Source organism: Melanerpes formicivorus, unplaced genomic scaffold, assembly GCF_026170545.1.
Source record: "Melanerpes formicivorus ecotype bairdi unplaced genomic scaffold, bMelFor1.0.p_v2 SCAF_8, whole genome shotgun sequence".
Classification (NCBI taxonomy): Eukaryota; Metazoa; Chordata; class Aves; order Piciformes; family Picidae; genus Melanerpes; species Melanerpes formicivorus.
The window spans coordinates 10,920,215-10,935,399 of record NW_027142360.1 but is presented as its reverse complement, the minus strand read 5'-3'; the positions used below and the strand labels follow the sequence as shown (position 1 = coordinate 10,935,399).

Genomic DNA, 15,185 nt, shown 5'->3' with positions numbered 1-15,185 from the left:
GCGGCACTGTTCCACCACAGGAATACAAGCGGGGCCCCTGGCCGCACCGCATGGTGTTTGAAAGAGGCCGTCCTAAACTGCACACTTTGTGCGGCATTACACTGCAGTAAACTCGAACTCAGTGATTTCTTCAGAGAGGAGTCAAGCAGGACTTTCCTTTCATAAACTGAGTCTGACTGGGCTTGATCATCTGGTTGTCCTACATGTGTCATGTGACATCACTGAAGATGGTCTGCTCTGTCATCTTCATCAGCATCAAGGTCAGGCTGACAGGTCTGTAGTTCCCTGGATGAGACCTGGCCCTAGACGGGCATCACATCAGCTAATGTCAGCTGGGACCTTCCCAGTCAGCCAGAACTGATGATTGAAAGTGGCTTAGAGACCACTTAAGCCACATCCCTCAGTATTCTTGGGTAGATCCTATGTGGCTCCATAGATCTCTGTGTTTCTAAGTGGTGCAGCAGGTTGATAACTATTTCCTCTTGATTATGAAGGCTTCCATCTGTTCCCTTCTCTTGTCTTCCAGCTCAGAGGGTCTGATCTTACTTCTAAAAACTGAGGCAAAGAAGGTCTTAAGAACTCAGCTATTTCATCATCCATTGTCACTATGTTTCTCAATATATTCTGTGACTCTATAATTCTGCGATTCGGGAATATCAGAGACCTGAGATGATTACAGCAGATCATTTCCCAACATGACAAACAGAAGTAGCTGTCCATTGCTGCTATTATCTTCCAGGTGCTTACTCACCTGCAGGATTGCTTCCTAATACATGGGAGTTTTATCTTTCTTATGCTACAGTGTGGTTAAACCTGGATGGTTTTCCATGCTCACACCTCTAGTGTTTAACAGATTTACTGAACAAAGGTATATCAATAATTTCTGGAGGCATTCTCAAGTTTACCCTTAGTTTCATGTACAGGAAGGATCTTCTTTTTGCAGTTCTAATTTTTATGGGAAGAGAACAGTTTCAATTACAGGCTGTAAGAGCAAGGGACAGGGAAACCCCATCCCTATTACAGGACACTCAATATTAAAGGCCTTACACTCTGAGGACTGGCATGTGTGCACTTCAGTGTACATCCGCTGCATTGCTGCTAGAAGGGGCACTCTTGCCTCTTGCTCCCCAACCTGCACATCCTCTGCCTTCTCATCCATCTTCCAGCTGCAGCATTTATACAGCTCCATAAAGTCTCTCACATGTACTCCAAAATTTGACATGTAATTTTTACTGCATTATTTTTCAGCCAGGTCAGTTACTTTATCCAGGTCACAGCACAAATTTTGCTGCTAGCACAGGGAAGGTAATGAAGACAAACAGCGCAGAGCAGAGAAAAGAAAGTATAAGGTTGTCCAGCTCAGTAGAGGCTTGTGTTCTTGTGGGTTTGAAATGTCTGTGGTGCGGAATCACAGCCTCAGAAGCTGTTCCCATTTTGCTTTTTTTCCCCCCCAGATTTTAAACTATTTTCTACAAATACAATGTCACCACAAGGTTCCTGAAAGTGCCAGTCTGTGTATGGGGGGGTGGAATGAATGAAGAGAGAAATTGGTGTTTCCTGTTGAGAAGTTTCCTTGTCTTACTTGAATTAAGCATCCCCTGAGGCAGAAACTGGCACCTAGGCTACAGACCGGGCCAGGAACTGCCAGGACACGGGCTTGTTCTGTTCATGAAACACTTCTGCCAGCAGCTTTATGTATCAGGCCATTCCTATTCTGAGTGAAGTGTTTCATGCTAAACAAAAGCAATTGTTTTAACACTTCTCATTTTCTTTTTCTTTCAGAAAGAAAAGTAATAATTTTACTCCAATGTAAAATAAATTTGTAGCTCTCCTTTTCTACTTACTTTTCAGCCAACAGCTAAACTGAAAGCGCAGTCATTGATATAACTCCTTTTTGTTACAACCTTGAGCTGTCTCAGAGACCCTGTACTTCGACATAAGGTGGAGCAAACTGCCCAGTTTGGGAGCTAGAGGATCAGTACCTTACAATCCCTTACAGAAGCTCAGCTCCATTCTCTTGCAGTTTTTTGAGAGTGTTTAGCCCTCACCATTCTGTCTTTCATCTCCAGTAACTTACTCTCCTTATTTTCCTTCTGGACTTCCAAAAGTAAGCTGTATGTTATGGGATGTATTTAGCAAGGCCATTTTGCTTAAATCCCAGGCCCCTAAGGAAATCCATGTAACTGCAGCTCCATTTTTTTTCCATTTGAGCCTAAGCATGCAACAGAAAACAGAGCTCTTTGAAATCTTGCACAGATTACAGACTACAATATTCCTTTTCTTAAGGGGACAGCCTAAAACGGTCACACTGGAGATGTTCTTCAGATGAGCAAGTCACCTGAATATAGCACAGATCTACTCTAAGGATGAAATACTTCCATCCACTTATTGAAGCAACAAAATAGTGGGACAACTACAATTTATTTGAGCTTCTCTTCCTTCCAAGTCAGACAAAACTGGAAAAAGTTCAGTGTCCGCTTCTGCTCCTGACCCATGGCTGTAGGGCTCAGGAATTTTATTTTTCCTCCTCTAGCAGCTTCAGAAACCCCACAGTGTCTCGTGTCCCAACAAACTTTACATTCATTTAGTAGATCAGGGCATTCAGGTAGGAAGCTAGCAGCCAGTATTGAACTTACCCAGCTGGATTGTAGGTCTATACAGAACGGACTAAATCAAAGTGCCCAGTCCCAAGCACGGAACTAAGTTTATTGTAAACCCAGTCATGGATTCTCAGGCAAGCACTTCTCCTTTTAAATGTTACTCAAATCCTGTCCCACAGCATAAATGACTGGTTTTCATTCTGGGTGTCAGTATCATGAATGCTGGCAGTTAATCTGTGTGATAAAGGTGTCAAAGCAGTTGGGATTGTACAGGCAGACTGCTACAAAATTAATAGATATTGTAGCTCCTGTGAACGGGCACAAGTTTAGCTGTTCCCTCACTTTTGAGACTGTCATGAAAATTTGACATGTGCCCACAGAGGAGAGAGGCTAGGATGCAAAGGATAGCATTAGAAGGGTAAATATTAATTAATGTGCATGGGGTGTCTCAGCCAAATTGGGACAAGCTGCATGTGGCTATACATGCAGTTCTTATGCCCTTCAAACACTCGGGTACTGCATGATTTGACTAATCACTGATATCCACACTACTGATTACTAATTACAGTAAAACTCTGCAAAGGAACTGTATTTTCACAGCATGCTTGCTGCTTGTCTATTGATTCAGATTTCCCTGGAGTCAGTCTTGCTATAGTTGCTTATCTATGACATCAGATGATGCTGAGGGGATTTTAAAGATGTGGGCTAGGATGCTGACGTTGTTTTGGTTGTCTGAGGTTATCCTTTATCCTTTATGGACAAAGCAAGCCTCCAGGGGAAAAAATAAAAGTATTTCTTTCCAGGAGCAGACTGTCATTTAGTCTCTTTCACTTAAGCAGGAACAATATTGATGCCTTCAATATCTCATGACAATGCAGTGCATACTGTAAACACTGTCAGACTGGTTGATACAATAGTTAAGGATGGGAATTTTCATAACAACTGATACATATACTTAATAGCAATAATCATTAAAAATATAGGTAGGTATACATTCAGCTAATGTAGATTGGGGTTTTTCCTTCTCTGATTTAGACTTACTTCCATTAAAGCTCAGAAAATAATGTTCTAAACAGTAGTGAAAGAAAGGGCAAAGCAGAGAACAAATCTCCTCCACAACCAGAATCATACTGCTTATTTCAAGGAAGAACTGAAACCCCTAAGAAACCTCCTTGCTTGTAGAAAATCTCATAATTTGTGATGAAGAGTAAAAACAAACAAACAAACAAACAAATAAACACACACAACCCCCATGTCTGTATACAATGACTACCAAGAGCCATTGCAGAGACTGTGAAGCTGAAGGGTCTGATCTTTCAGACTTCAGCTTGTGCTGCCCATCAGTGCTTTTACACTTCTGAGCATCCATAAATTGTCTTCAGTTATCTCTTACTACTTTTCTTTATGCTTCTTCTCTTGGTATGCTAGGCTTTCTTAGTGACAAAATATCTTTGTACTTCCCCAAACTCATTAGCAATCAAACCAAGGCCAGAATATATGGTATCCATGGTTTCAATTTACTGATCTGTATGAATTTATTCCCCTTCTCCCCCCCCCCCCTTCCCCCCCCCCCCCCCCCCCCCCCCGAAATCTGTAAAGGAAAATGTGCTGGGTTAGACTTTTGAAGTAATACATCTGCCTTTGAAAAAATCTTCTGGAAGATCTTAGCCACTGAAATTAGTTCTGCTTCAAAACTGCTTGTTAAACATGTCCTCTCATGTATAAAAAGTACCTTTCTTACTCTTTCCTTTGTTTGCTATTCTATTTGCTATTCCCTTCGCAACCTTTTCTTTGCCTGTCTGTCTTTTATAGCTACTCTGTGTCTTGCCTCTGTCTCCCACCTCTCTCACTTGCCCTCTTTTTACTCTTTTTCCTTTGAAACTGTATTCCCCTTGTCTTAGCCTCATCATTCCATTTTATCCTCCTCAGCTATTCTCTCATAGGTGGTTCTCTTCCCTTTGGTTTGTGTGGTCTAACCTGCACATTCCAACTCTTTTCACTTCAAGACGGAACACGTTTCACAAAGGGAGGAGAGCATTTATGGAATGGATTTTGCTTTGCTGTTCTGACCATTGTTTTAATAACTACATCTTCTTCTTTTGCTTTAAATATTTGGAAATCTGTGTGTACGTCTGAATATTTGCAGATCATGATGATGTGAAATTCTGTGACTCTAAAAACAAATGCCTGTCTGGGTAAGTGCAGCACAATTGCTCCTATCAGAGGTCTCCAGACATTTTCGACTGTGCACCCCACTAGTGAAAAACTTTAGCACACACCCAACATAGACATACATTTACTTATTTATAAATTATATAAATGTACTACTGATGTGCCAGTATTTTCTTCCTTTACTCCAATGGGTCGTCTCACACACTTGTTGGGGTGTATGCATTCCACTTTGGAGACCCCTGAACTATATCATGCAGACACGCTGTCACGTGAGGTATGCTGGTTTGGTCATATTGAAGATTTACCCAAGGCTCTGATTCACCCACGGCAGGCTGGGATTGAGTTATTGTTTCTCTGTTCCTGTCATGCCTGGGCTGTGATTGTTTACATTTTGAGAGGGGTGAGTATTACTGGTTAGAGGAAGGTTTCAGAAACTGGAAAAGTTTATGAAGATTTATGAAGCATTGCAAAATGCTGCAGCATTGAAGAAATAACATTTGAGCGTGGTTTTAATCCTTAGGAAAGGACTGACTGTCTGTTACCTTGCATTCTACTAAGTGAGATTTTAAACAGGGGGTGGATGTTGCATGTGCATGACTGTGTCCCTGTAGCACAGCAAATTTTCCCAAAGTTCGCTATTCAGAGTAGCGGCTCGCTCTTGCTCGGCTTTCATTCCACAAGGAGGAGGAAGAGGTTGGGGGTGGGGGGAATATTCCATTACTATAAAGGGGTGGAAGTGTTTCTGCAGCTGTTGAACAAAGCCGTCAGTTAACCTCATTCTTGACCCCTGTGCAATGGTACAGCTCCATTCCTCCTTTCCAGGGGCCAGATGCTCCTTGCAGTACTGAAATGAGAAAGAAAGGAAAACATAGGCGCAAAAATTTCCTAGCGAACTGAGTAAGGACCAGATTCCAAGAGGAGCCGTGTACCCGCGATTTCTTCTGAAGTCAATTTCTTTTAGAATCAAGCCATGGGAAGGAAAGGGGGAGGGAAGGGAGTTGGAAGGAAAGAGGCCAGTTGTAATTGGTGTCTAGAACCCCCCACAGGGAGGATTAAGAAAGAAACTATGTTGTCTTGGAAGAGGTAGGTATTTGTATTACTCGGCATACACAGGGAACTGCTCGAAAATGCTGTGCCGTGTGGAAACCAGCCCTCTGCTGATAGCACTTCTTTTAAGCAGAAGTTTATATGTACAGTTTTATCATGCAGGGGGGTGTCTAATATGCATTTGTGCTTTGCATGCGTACCAGTGTTTTACACTGAAGGGAGTAACAGTCTCTTTGTATTGTATGTAACTCGAAGCTCCCAAATTAAACCAAAGAAAGTCGCTTTGGCAGCAAAAGCACAAAATTCTGCTCTGTGTTACCACAGAGGTATTTGTGAATTGTAAGCCACTGACTTTTGATATGCACTTCAGGTCCCAGCACCCTCATTTTTTTGCCACTTGTCCATGTAACTGACTGAATGGTAGGTACAATCAGAAGATTATGCAGCATACCTCATCTTCTAGCATTTCTCTGCATCCAGCCCAACGACATTTGAAGATTGAGTAGGTGGCGTTTTTCACTAGCAGGAGACACAGGTGACCATGAAAGATGCTTCCAGTCCATTGGAAGTGAGGTTTTCTTTGGGAGAACTGAGGAACCCTGGTTGATTCATCCATATCAGTGCTGATGGAGCTGAGGGTTAACATCTAGAATCAAGGAAGCATATAGCCTCTGTGACATTTGATATTGAGCACTTGGAGGTGGAGTGCAAGTAAGGACATACATGATGGTAACTTTACCTCACGCTGCTGTAGAACAGCAGCAGATGCCATACAGCAACACTGCCATCAACAATGTCAGGAAAGCCTGACCGAGGACTAGTAGCTCATGATATTACTCCTGTACTGGCACATTGTACCTTCCAGCAGGGGCATGCACACCTGCGGTCACACTCGGGCATCCACACAGAAAGCCTGGCCACAGCAGGACTTGCGGGCCAGGCAACAGACAAGCCAGCTCCACAGTTCTTACGCTGTGGGGAGAAGGGCTGACCCACTTGGAAAATCTTCCTCTAAAAGACGCAGAGTGAGGGAAGCAGGGGGGTGCCCGGGCAGCAAAGCCTTGAATCAAGGACGAAATCCGGTGCCGCCCAATGGCCCGCCCAGTGGAGCAGCTACTGGAGGAGGACTGCTTCGCGCCCAGTTCCATCCCTATGAAGCCTGGCTGCAGCAGCCGGCAGAGAGCAGTCCGCAGTGGCAGGAGCCGCCGGCAGCGGGAGAGGATGGTGCCCGCGGCGGGAGTGCCCAGAGTGCCCCCCTCAGTATGGGATCTCGTAGAACCCCGGCCGCAGTGTGGGATGTCGTGTTTGCTGCGGCTTGCTCTGGTGCTGGGCCTCTGAGGACGAAAGTAGACCGAGGGGGGCTAGGGGGGCGTGAAGGGAGGCGGGGGCTAGAGAGAGGAGGAGGGGCACGGCAAAGTGGGAGGGAGGGGAGAGAGAGAGAGAGAGAGAGAGGCAGAGGATCTTGGATAAGGGGACAAAGCAGGTTCCGCGAAGCGGGAGGAAGAAGGAGTCCTGTAAGAGGGATCCTGGGCGGGGAGAAGAGGGGAAAAAAAAGTTTCCAGAGAGGGGCCTGGAGAGGAGCGCAAGCATCGGGACTTGCCTCAAGCATCTGACTTGTTGAAGGCATCTATTGAAGGCCGAGTGCCGTACCCCCGGCCGGAGGACAAAGCGACAATGGGTGCAGAGCGTGAGGGACTTGGTGCTAGCCTACCGAGATGAAGTAACTTAGACCGTGAAAATGGTTTTTTTCCAACTTTTCTGATGGGAGGCCGGTCGGCACGGCTCCAGCAGGAAGAGCTCCTCCGAAAACCTCCTGAGTAATGCTGGGGAGTGAAGGGAGTGTTGCTGGAGTCCTGCGAAAGGTATTGTGGTGGGTGAGCGGGCCCGCGGGGAAGGGCTTTATGAGCCTGGCCGAGGAGACCTGAGAGAGAGAGCCATGGTCGAGCCATCGGAGCTCTGCCATCCGCGCCGTGGGGGGAGGAGGGAGACGGAATAAACGAGTACTGCTTCCGAAAGGGATTCGATCTCTTCCAAGGTTGTGGTTGTTTTTCCCTTTCCCGGTGTCTGTTCTTTAAAGACTGTGCCTGGGACTCGAGTGCCCAGGAAGACCCTTCTCCAAGTGCACCTCTCCTGTCAGGTGCCACGTGTGGGCAAAGGTGTATGAAAACGCGTCACGGCGTCTCTTCTCATGGGAATTACTGTCTAAACCAGCTGTCTTCAACACATGCACGGTGTGTTTGGTCTGCTCCTATGCATGTCCTTTCTCCTTGGAGAGCCATAGTTGACTACTGCCTTTCAAGCTGCCTCAAACGGTCACAGAAGCCTTTGAAGCAGGAAGACGAGGTGTATGTGTGCTGGTGTAGGTTCCTGATCCTCGTGGAATAACACAAGAAGGCTTTGTGGCCTGCTCTGTGTATAGGGTTGTTGTATAGTGCTCTTTTAGGGGCAGATGGCAGATGAGTGCTTGTAGCAGAGAAAAGCCATATTTCAAGATGATACAAGTCAACTACTACTCACATTAAACAAATCTGTACATGTGGAAGGGGCTGTTGTGATGTGTAATTTTAAATTTGCCATGGTTCCACTCACTCTGAAGTTTCTCTTGCAATTACCACGCTGATTTGATTGAGGAGAAGAATGAACATCACCTGCCTCCCTGACAAGTTCTAAAAGTAAGAGAGTAAAGATGAGGAAGCAAATTCCCAAGAGATGTCCTTCATTAGCAATTACAACAAGTCATGCAGACTGATGAGGAAGGAGAATGAGAGGATAAATAAAAATGCCAAAGTCAAGACAGTGGGAAGAGTAGCTGCCATCAAATACATCTGTTACAGAAATAGAATTGCAGCCTCAGCTGGGCTGGACTAGGGAGGCTCCCTTCTTCATTGTTATGTAGGTTCTAATCAGAAACATTCTGTGATGTTAATATGGGTGCATCTCTTGTTTAATCACAGCTGATCTACCAGCCCCAAACCACTAGCACAAGATTTAGTGACTACTTTTAGGTCTTCATTTCCAGTTTGAAACAATTCTAATGCTGAGGTTCCTTTGGGAGCAAGGGAGGAAGAGATAATCCCCAATCTAATTATCATTTTTCTTTGATGTTACCTGATCTCAAATACCTGTTTTCCTCTAGCTCATTCCCTAAATTTGACACCTTGCACCACGCCAGTTTATTTGGTGGTGTTCTGACAAGCCTCAGATAATGGCATGCAGTTGAATCTTTACTGCTTTTTGCGTGTATACCCTCTTAGCCAAATTACACACGTGCAGTTTTTAGTTCCTTGACATGTATATGTGCCTCTTTAACCACTAGAGATTTTTTCTTGACTTTTGAATTCTCTCCTATTTGACTTTTGCACTTGCACTGAGCTGCACAGAATTGTTTTTATGGCCATGTGTTTTGGTGCCTGGGGGGCTGGACAAGAAGACCTTCGATGGTCCCTTCCAACCCAATGCAGTTTGTGAATCTGTAAATAGCATTACTTTGGGCTGTTGGAGCTTATGTGAGCAAGACTGTATCCTCTGCAATTTAACTGCTGAAACCCTGCAGAAAGGCATGTTTTCTTGCTTTGTTACGACACTCTTAGCTCTCCCAAGCTTTTATCTGTGGCATGAAGAGCTTGGGTTATAGAGTTAGTTTTTGGAAGGGGCTGGGGAAGAGATGCCTCCTGTCTTTTCATTTTCCCAAGGCTGCTACTGTGTTTGCATTTTGTATTTGACTTACAGGCTGACCAATGGCAATGTAAATGCTTTTTAGGGGAAAGCAAGCTAGTGGCTCCATGGAGACAGCTGTTTATTTTCCAGCATGTTCCCATAGGCTGCCTGCACATGTGTCTGACAAGAGAGTTGATTCTTCAGTCCACTGAGAATTGTCTTTATGCATATACAAATTCAATGGGTATGTTCCTCTTTGTGCCCATGTGCAGATGTTGTTGTCTTCTACCCTTGGATACTGCATGTGCCATATGTAGAGAGTCACATAAGAGATGGCTGTAATTTCTCATTGCTTGCCTTGATGTAGTTGTTCTGTGGTCAGCTGTCCTTGCTTGTATACCTGCATTGTTATGAGATGTATGTGTGCTTTTCCTCTGGCTTCAGGATTGCTTCTTTCTGTAGGTCTTCTCTCCCTAAAACTGGGTTTTCCTTGTCTTTCTTGCAATGTCCCTCAGCAGGACTGTTTGGAAGGGTCTCCTAAAATCCCTGCAGAGGAACACACAGTACTTATCAAGCGTTTAAGATTGCATGGTTTATTTTTGTTTTTAAATTTCTGTAGCCATAGTTACAGAATTGCTGAATCAGAGATCAGATCATCTGGTCCAATCCCCCTGTTAAAGCAGATTCACTGAGATCAGGTAGCACAGGTACATGTCCAGGCAGGTTTTTAAAGTCTCCAGAGAAGGAGACTGCACAACCTCTCTGGGCAGCCTGTTCCAGGGCTCTGACGCTCTCAAAGTAAAGAAGTTTTTTCTTCTACTTAAATGAAGCCTCCTGTGTTCTAGTTTGTGTTCATTGCCCCTTATCCTGTCATTAGGCACCATCAGATCCTGGCCTCAGCCTCTTGACCTCCACCCTTTAGTTAATATGCATTGATCAGATCCCCTCTCAGTCTTCTCTTAACCCAGCTGAAGAGTCCCATATCTCTTAACCTCTTCTCATCAGAGAGATGCACCAGTCCCCTCATCATCTTTGTGGCACTCCATTAGACTCTCTCCAGTAGCTCCCTGACTCTCTTGAAATGGGGAGCGCAGAACTGGACACAAAACTCCAAGTGTGGGCCCACCAGAGTAGAGGGGGAGGAGAATGTCCTTCAACCTGCTGGCTGCACTCTTCTTAATGCACCCCAGGCTACCTTTGACCTTGGTCATGAGGGCACATTGCTGACTCATGGTAAACTTGTCCACCAGCGCTCTCAGGTCCTTCTCTGCAGCACTGCTTTCCAACAGGTCAGCTCCTAACCTGTGTTATTGCATGGAGTTATTCTTCCCTATGTACAGGACTCCAGACTTGCCCATGTTGAACTTAATGAGGTTCCCTTCTGCCAACTCTCCAGCCTGTCCATGTCTTCGTGGATGGCAGCACAGCCTGATGGAGTGTCACCAACTCCTAGTTTTGTATCATCAGCAAACCTGCTGAGTACACTGTCTCTTCATCTAAGTTGTTGAAAAAGCAATTGAACAAGCCTGGATTTAGGATTGACTTCTGGGGAACACCACCTACAAGCCTCCAACTAGACCCTGCTGGGTTGGTCACAACCCTCTGTGCTCTGTCATTCAGCCAGTTCTCATCTACTTCACTGTCTGCTCATGTAATCCACACTTACTGAACTTACTTATGAGGATGTTATGGGAGACGGTGTCAGAAGCCTACTGAAGTTGAGACAGGCAACATCTGCTGCTCTCCATTCCGCTACTCTGCTGGTCATACCATCACAGGCAGCCATTAGATTGGTCAAGCACGACTTCTTTCTTTTTTGAATCCACGTTGACTAATCCTGATAACATTCAACATTCTTTTCCTCCACATGCTTACAGATGACCTCTAGAATGAGCTGCTCCATCACCTTTCCAGGGAACGGAGGTGAGGTTGACAGGCCTGTAGTTTCCTGGGTCCTGAAGAGTGGAGTGCCTTTCCTCCAGACCTCAGGCACCTCTGCTCTTTTCCATGACCTTTCAAAGATGATGGAGACCATCTGAGCTATAACCTTAAGCCACCTCCCTGCTAAGTTCCTCTAGTGACTAGCCTCTTTTTCCACATACTATGAACTTTATTCTTCTATTTGAGTTTTCCCAGAAGCTTCTTACTCACTCCTGCCTCCCTTGCTTGATTTTTTTTTTACTCATGTGAATACACTGATTTTTGAGCATGGAGGAGGTGGTGCTTGAATATTAAACAGCTCTCTTCAGCCCCCTGTCCTTCTAGAGTCCTATCCTATGGGATTCCTCTAAGTAGGATTCTGAAGTGAAAAGTTGGCTCTCCTAAAGTCCAGGCATTATAGAATTATGTGGATAGGAATCAGAGTGGAAAGGGAGATTTTGCTGTAAAATCTCAGAAAGCTCTTTTAAAATGAGTTTTTAGAAGGTTCCTTTGAAAGAGGCTCTGCATTCCCCCCTCCCCCCCAGATCATAGCAGATCAGCCCACTGTTTTCTATTGTACTTCCTCTTGTGCCTCTGAATTTATGACATTAATGCAAATGCACATGGACTGTTTGTCTTTGCCTGTGAGCTTCTCTGCCATGGCACTGATGAACTGGGAGCTCAGTAAAGAGCAGCAGAAGTGATTAGGACACTGTAGAGGATTTTTGACATGCTATTAAAAAGAACTGGCTTAATGCTGACTGAAAAATGGTTGCTCTGTAGCGTCTTTAGTACCTGGGAGAATATTGCTGGGATCCTCAGCAATGTGGCTAAACTAAAATGAATGGCTCACACTGCCAAAGTAGATAGTTTCAGGTTCACTATTAAGGCATATTTTCTTCCAGCAAGGGTTTAAGTAGTTTGTAGAAAGTCATGGAAATCTTGTTGCTGATGGAATTAAAAATATAACTAGGAAAGCTCAAAGGAATATACCAACAAAAATCCTGCACTCAGCTGGGTACTATAAGCCAGATGTCATCTGTGTAAAGACACCCATCCCCCTCTTTTAGTTTCTATTATTCTGTCTCATCAGCTGCTGGAGGAGGGACTGCCTTCCTGGCAGAAAATGCATCTTGGATCCACTGTGTTACAACTAAGAGTGGTTGGTGTCTAAGGAGAAGTGGTGCATTGTACCTACTCCATTTTAGGTGTAATCCTCTGGTTTGAAGTTAGGCAGGGCTGTAATAAGAACAGTGAGCCCCAACATGCACACTGAGACATGTTGGGGCTCAGCCTTTGAGTCACAGATGAGGCGGGATGAGCTCTGAGATTTATGTGCTGCTGCTTTCATCTCTGGCATGAAAAAGAATACAAACATGCATTGAAAAGAGCCTGAAATGAGCCTGAAATCTGTCTACTGCAACATGCTTGGCCTTCCCTTTTCCTTTTAAAGACTTTTTCTGTTCTGCTGAAGTATTAATGGCACATAATCCTGTTTCCTGAGGGTGGAAACAACAAACTGGAAATGCAGGATGAAGGAGGTGGGAAGAAGGACCTGAAAATGGCTGCTCTGGAGACTGCACCAGTGGCACATTAAAATTTTTGGGGGGGGCTCGCTAGCATGCTTTCTCTACACATGGGCACCATATGATGTTGCAGTGAACTCAACTGATTGTTCCACCCAGACATTCACTTTCAGGTCATCCCTCCCTTATTTGCAGCCTTGATCTCCCTCCTCTTCTTCAAGCTGTCAAAGTTAGTGTTGATGTGCAGTTCTGTAAGTATGATCAGTGCAGTGAAGGAGTGGTTTGTAGTATTTTAGTGCCTAATGTGAGGCTCAAACAGATAGAATTCCCATCTAAGCAATGAGTTGTCATAGAAGGATGAAAACTGCGTGGTAGAACACTGAGCCATTTTCTCTCTCTCTCATAGCTTCCTAGTTTGGTGAATATATTTCCACATCAAACACTCTAATTTGCATGCTGGAGTTTAAGCTTGTGGGTTGTATAGCCCATTGGTGCAGTCAGCAAAATGTAAGAGAATTAGCTTTATTGAAGATAACTTCTTATTCTCACTTTCATGCAGGGAATGTTATTTTACAGGCCTCTACTAGGACAACTCTATTAACTCAAACCCTGATATTTGCAATAGGTGTGGGGGTATAATTGGATGGAAGGTAGCTGGTAATGGAGTGGGATGGAGTAAATTTGAACAGCAAGATCAGTGCAATTAACAAGTCAGGAAGGTGATTATGCCTCTGTGCTTTTCTGCTGTGGTGTTTTACAGAGAACCATTCTTTCCTTGCTTCTCCTAACAGGAATAAAACAGTGATGATAAATAATGCTAGTGATAAAATAGTTTGTAAAATAAAAGTAACCTTACAAGCCCTATGAGGAGAGACTGAGGGAGCTGGGGTTGCTTAGCCTGGAGGGGAGGAGACTCAGGGGTGACCTTATTGCTCTCTACAACTACCTGAAGGGAAGTTGTAGACAGGCGGATGATGGTCTCTTCTCCCAGGCAGCCAGTACCAGAACAAGAGGACACAGTCTCAGGTTGTGCCAGGGGAGGTTTAGGTTGGATGTTAGGAAGAAGTTCTATACAGAGAGAGTGATTGCCCATTGGAATGGGCTGCTCGGGGAGGTGGTGGAGTCACCATCATTGGAGGTGTTCAGGAGGAGACTTGATGGGGTGCTTGGTGCCATGGTTTAGTTGTTTAGGTGGGTTGGATTGGTTGATGGGTTGGACATGATCTTGAAGGTCTCTTCCAACCTGGTTTATTATTCTATTCTATTATTCTATCTGCAGATGCATGCAGCCAACAGTTTGACAACCAAACTGTGACAGCCCAAGGCTGTAAAACTGATTAAAATGGGGGGAAAAAAAGGAGGGGGGGGTGAAGTAGTAGAACCTTTAAATCATGAAGTACATTGTCCGAAAACTGAAGTTGCTTCCTTGAAGTCAGAAAGAAGGTTAATAAAAAGAGTTAATACTTAAAGAGGATTCATTTTATTAGTTGTTTCTTTTATTATATCTTTCTTTTTATTAGTTTAATTTTGAGAGGTCAGTTTGTCTCTTAGGAAATGAAAGACAATTTCAGAATTCAGGGAATTGCCATTATCTTTCAACTATCAGTGTTGCCACTATCTCCTAGGGGCAAGGAGAAGTTTGGATGCTTTGAATATGAATATAATTAATTTTTCTGCTCATGCAACACATTGCTTACTGTAAAACCCTCATAAAGTCAAACACAAAATTAGAAGACTGTAAGTATCTCTTTTACAAAATGTGAAGATCCTTTACTGCAGCTGAGGAAAATCTTAATGCTTTCTAAAGGTCTTTGCAAAGAAAAGTATTCTCAGTTTGGATTTTTGCCCTCTATTCTATTTTTTGAGTGCCTGTTTGTGTATTTCTAGACATGCCATGTAAGGCTGCACTTTGAATTTTAAGATGGGAACCAGCACTAGCATCCTTTATAGAAGGGTTAGCATGAGAAGGGTCAACAGCTAGAATGGGTGCCAAGTTCTATGTAGCTGAAATGGAGGAAGAATGGCAAGGGAAGGTGTATCATTTTGCAGTTGGCTTTGGAGGAGAATGGAGAATAGCAAGGAGAGGTGATCTGTCTGAAAATGGTTTTGGAAGAAGTTACAAGCTGAAAAGGCTGTGGAAAGATGCTGATGTGGACAAGAAAGACAGAAATTTAAAAGTGGGGATGGTTTGAAGTTTCTGTTCCGTAGTTTGGTGTAGGGAAGAGATAGTAGGGAGAACTGGAGATTGAAAGATCTTTGAGTG

General features: G+C 44.2%; 1 protein-coding gene across 1 annotated transcript in view; it reads left to right on the top strand.

Annotated features, from left to right (window-relative positions):
- The first annotated feature begins 7,248 nt into the window (after nt 1-7,248).
- EPHB6 (EPH receptor B6) overlaps nt 7,249-15,185 on the top strand; it is a 50,109-nt gene continuing 42,172 nt past the window's right edge. Inside the window, exon 1 of the mRNA XM_068142109.1 lies at nt 7,249-7,681. The gene's annotated coding sequence lies outside the window, so the exon portion shown is untranslated. The remainder of the gene's footprint in view (nt 7,682-15,185) is intronic.